Source organism: Convolutriloba macropyga, unplaced genomic scaffold (assembly GCF_964194025.1).
Source record: "Convolutriloba macropyga unplaced genomic scaffold, txConMacr16.3 SCAFFOLD_3236, whole genome shotgun sequence".
NCBI lineage: Eukaryota > Metazoa > Xenacoelomorpha > Acoela > Convolutidae > Convolutriloba > Convolutriloba macropyga.
In genome coordinates, this window is record NW_027451328.1 from 12,453 (window position 1) to 17,500 (window position 5,048).

Here is a 5,048-nt window from a genome sequence, read left to right on the forward strand (position 1 = left end):
TATAACTCTCGATTGAACACATTGATGTTCTATTGTTGGTGCTTCCAATAAAATTGGAACACTTAAAGCAGAACCGATTCAAATAATAGCATTCTGATCAATGATTGCATTCCTTGATCAAGAACTGCTGGAGTCATTGTGATGGCGAATTTTCTTCATAAGAAAATTGCAAAGAGACGGAACTTAATGAGACTAGTATTATGTTGTTTCTAGTAAGCGGAAGCTGAAACAGCAACATGTGAAAATCAAGTTTTGTTCAATGATCTCGAGGCGATAAGTACTATGAAGCAACTAGTAGCCTAAGCATGACTCAGATTTGAGACAGTCAAAAAGACTGGCGAAACTTCTTCACATGAAAGTTACATAGAGAACTACAAATGTATACAGCGAGTATTATGTTGTTTCTAGTAGGCGAAAGCTGAAACATCAACATGTGAAAGTTGTCTGCAAACTGTAGAACGATATGTGATTAGTACTGTGCTGTTACTAGTAGCCAGTCTGACTGTAGAAGCCAAGACAAAGGGAAACTAATGCATCTGAAAAGGACAAGTTATGGAAAGGTATGCACGATAAGTATTATGTTGTTTCTAGTAAGCGGCAGCTGAAACATCAACATGTGAACGTCGTTGTGTACAGTAACCTAGAACTATATAGTCCTTAGTAACGTGCATTTACTAGTACCTGTAATTGGTATTCAGACTCAGGCAGTTTGGAATAGTTTGGCAAAGATGCACCAGAGAAAACTGGGATTTGATACAGAAATTGTTGAATACAAGTATTATGCTGCTTCTAGTAGGTTGAATCCGAAACATCAGCATGTGAAAATTGAAAACATTTCTGGTTCGAATTGTCACAAGTATTTGGTGATCTGAGTAGCCAAACTCACTACAACGCCAATTGAAGGCAAAAATTCTCAACGGGAAAAGCTATTCTCATTGAATGAGCTAACAAGACGAGTATTATGTTGCTTCTAGTAGGCGAAAGCCAAAACATCAACATGTGAAAGTCTTGCTGAACAAATTTAATGTTGTTGAGCTCAGTACCGTGTGAATTAGTAGCCATAATTGGCGAGCGAAAATTGAACTGGCGAAACTTCGTCTTTGGAAAATTGCAGATGCCGAGCACTTATTTTGCAACGAGTATTATGTTGACTGTAGTAAGCGAAAGCCGAAACAGCAACATGTGAAAGCTGTTGAAATTTGTGGTCATTTTGCAATAAGTACAAGGAGTGTAACTAGTAGCCAGGTCAAAATTTGGGATAAGAATGAGCAAAAATTCTGCATGAGAACAGTTGAAATTATGAAACTAAATTACAAAGACTAGTATTATGTTGTTTCGAGTACGCGAAAGCGGAAACATCAACATGTGAACGTTTGTAACGAAGTTTCGTTAATTTTCAGCCTAGTACTGAGCAAGAACGAGTAGCCTCATCTCCAATCCCACGCAAAATGTAGTGAAATATGTGAGTGAACCTTATTCACGGTGAGGGTTTCCCGAGGTCTGTATTGCAGCGAGTATTATGTTGCTTCTAGTAAGCGAAAGCTGAAACAACAACATTTGAAAGTTGGAATTAATGACTGAATGGAAACTTCGACCTGTGTTTGATAGTAGTAGCGAACAAAACTGCTGAATCGGTTTCTGTCTCATATTGGTCAGTGAACCAATTAAGAGACAATCAACTACATAACCTGAATTGGGCGAGAGAACCCCCTTAACTTAAGCATATCAGTAAGGGGAGGAAAAGAAATCAACTGAGAATCCCTTAGTAATGGCGAATGAACAGGGAAAAGCTCATCGGGAAGAGAAATGGCAACATTTCTCGGTGTCCGGTATGGTTTGATGCTAGACTGGTGAATTTGTCCTGATGTCTACTGGAAAGTAGCATCAAAGAAGGTGAAAATCCTGTAAAGGTCATTTTCGATACCAGTCATAATGGCTCATTCCTATGAGTAGAGTTGTTTGAAAGTGCAACTCGAAGCTGGAGATATGTCTCTCCAAAAGCTAATTATAAAGCGAGACCGATAGTAAACAAGTACCGTGAGGGAAAGTTGAAAAGCACTCTGAAGAGAGAGTGAAAAGTACGTGAAACTGTTGAAGGGGAACTGGAGTGAGCGTTACCATACTCAATGCCTTGATATTATATTCTCGGCTACCGAGTAGTGTAGTTGTCGTCTTTTGGCAAATCTTGTTAATGAATCGAGCAGAAGTTTTCCTCGGAATTCTTCTTGTTGATTCTAAACAAAATGAGATAAATTGATCTTGATTGCCTGTCTGACCTCAACTTCCTATTCAATGCTCTCTACAGCCCGTCTTGAAACACGGACCAAGGAGTGTGAGTTGCTTGCAAGTGTTGTCGCTCATTGAAAGCGCACACGCGAAATGAAAGTGAACAGTGTAATTTTTATGAATTGCACTACTTTGTGTGGTGAGGGCGCCGATTCGGTGTCCCGCAACCACGGACGGTTTTGCTCTTATTGCATGACTGATCCAGAGCAAGTAGCACACGACCCGAAAGATGGTGATCTATGCTTGGGCAGGGCGAAGCCACGGGAAACCATGGTGGAAGCCCGAAGCGGTTCTGACGTGCAAATCGATCGTCTGACCTGAGCATAGGGGCGAAAGACTAATCGAACCATCTAGTAGCTGGTTTCCTCCGAAGTTTCCCTCAGGATAGCAAAAGCTTGAGCAAGATTGAAAAATCTTCGCAAAGCAATTTCATCGGTTAAAGCGAATGATTAGAGGAATGGGGGAAAATTTTTCCTTCACCTATTCTCAAACTATAAATCGGTGAGATGTCCTTGTGACTTAATTGCACTTGGACTATGAATGCAAGCTTTTTGTGGGCCGCTTTTGGTAAGCAGAACCGGCGATGTGGGATGAACCAAAAGTTGGGTTAAGGCGCCTAACTACTTGCTCATGAGTCACCACAAAAGGTGTTGATTGATACTGACAGCAGGACGGTGGTCATGGAAGTTGAAATCCGCTAAGGAGTGTGTAACAACTCACCTGCCGAATCAATCAGCCCTGAAAATGGATGGCACTAGAGCTCGTGGCCTATACCCAACCATGAATATCAATATCTAACGCAAGTTAGATTAGAGAAAAAGAGCCTCACCAGCTCAAAAATGATATTCATGTGTAGGAGGACACATTGATTGCGCTAAAGTATGCACGCAAGTGTATGCGCGAAGCGATCAATGGAGCAGATCTTGGTGGAAGTAGCAAGTACTCAAATGAGAACTTTGAGGACTGAAGCGGGAAAGGCTTTCATGTGAACAGCGTTTGCACATGAGTTAGTCGATTCTAAAAGACAGGCTAATGCCAAAGTCTTGAATAGTGGTTTCTTGAAAACTGCTGAGTCTCGAAAGAGCATCGGGTTAAAATTCCCGAACTTACTCTCCTGGCATTGAGACGGCAACGTCATTGAGGTCGAACTTTGTCATTGGGACCTTGGGGAAGAGTTATCTTTTCTTTATAACACGTTGTAGAGTCCTTGGAATTGATTCAATCAGAGATAAGGCTCGAAGCGTGCAAGAGCACAGCAGCATTTGCTGTGTCCCAATTGTTCCTGGTGGCACATAAAAGTTTGGCTTAGCAGATGTCAGGAGAGTGAATCGTACCGATTACCGCATCAGGTCCCCAAGGTGAAAAGCCTCTGGTCTTGGAACAGTGTAGATAAGGGAAGTCGGCAAAATAGATCCGTACCTTCGGAAGAAGGATTGGCTCTGAGGAGTGGGTGTAACAAGCCTTTAGTTTGACGCTTCGGTCTGCTAAAGCGTGCGATGGCCTTCGGGTTGTTGGCGTTTGGTTTGACTGCTAGCTGATATGCTTTAGGTCTATTCTGTTGCACAAAAAACACTCGAACTCTGAACTGGTTCGGACAAGGGGAATCCGACTGTTTAATTAAAACAAAGCATTGCGATGGCTGGTGAAACGGTGTTGACGCAATGTGATTTCTGCCCAGTGCTCTGAATGTCAAAGTGAAGAAATTCAAATAAGCGCGGGTAAACGGCGGGAGTAACTATGACTCTCTTAAGGTAGCCAAATGCCTCGTCATCTAATTAGTGACGCGCATGAATGGATTAACGAGATTCCTACTGTCCCTATCTACTATCCAGCGAAACCACAGCTTTGGGAACGGGCAAAGCTAAATCAGTGGGGAAAGAAGACCCTGTTGAGCTTGACTCTAGTCTGACTTTGTGAAGTGGCTCGAAAGGTGTAGAATAAGTGGGAGAAAACTTCGGTTTTCGTCAGTGAAATACCACTACTTTCGGTGTCACTTTACTAATCCAGTCAAAAAGTAAAGGCACATTTGAATAAAATGGCCTAATTAAAGCGAAAAATCGCAAAACTGCAATAAAATTTGAATAAAATGGCCTAATTAAAGCGAAAAATCGCAAAACTTCGTCTTTGGAAAATTGCAGATGCCGAGCACTTATTTTGCAACGAGTATTATGTTGACTGTAGTAAGCGAAAGCCGAAACAGCAACATGTGAAAGCTGTTGAAATTTGTGGTCATTTTGCAATAAGTACAAGGAGTGTAACTAGTAGCCAGGTCAAAATTTGGGATAAGAATGAGCAAAAATTCTGCATGAGAACAGTTGAAATTATGAAACTAAATTACAAAGACTAGTATTATGTTGTTTCGAGTACGCGAAAGCGGAAACATCAACATGTGAACGTTTGTAACGAAGTTTCGTTAATTTTCAGCCTAGTACTGAGCAAGAACGAGTAGCCTCATCTCCAATCCCACGCAAAATGTAGTGAAATATGTGAGTGAACCTTATTCACGGTGAGGGTTTCCCGAGGTCTGTATTGCAGCGAGTATTATGTTGCTTCTAGTAAGCGAAAGCTGAAACAACAACATTTGAAAGTTGGAATTAATGACTGAATGGAAACTTCGACCTGTGTTTGATAGTAGTAGCGAACAAAACTGCTGAATCGGTTTCTGTCTCATATTGGTCAGTGTACCAATTAAGAGACAATCAACTACATAACCTGAATTGGGCGAGAGAACCCCCTTAACTTAAGCATATCAGTAAGGGGAG

At 41.4% G+C, this 5,048-nt stretch overlaps 1 non-coding gene across 1 annotated transcript in view; it reads left to right on the forward strand.

The window, feature by feature from the left end:
* The first annotated feature begins 4,993 nt into the window (after window positions 1-4,993).
* The window catches only part of LOC142356578 (large subunit ribosomal RNA), a 3,522-nt gene continuing 3,467 nt past the window's right edge, over window positions 4,994-5,048 (forward strand). The window contains exon 1 of the ribosomal RNA XR_012761444.1: window positions 4,994-5,048. This exon is cut by the window's right edge and continues 3,467 nt beyond it. This is a non-coding gene — a ribosomal RNA (large subunit ribosomal RNA).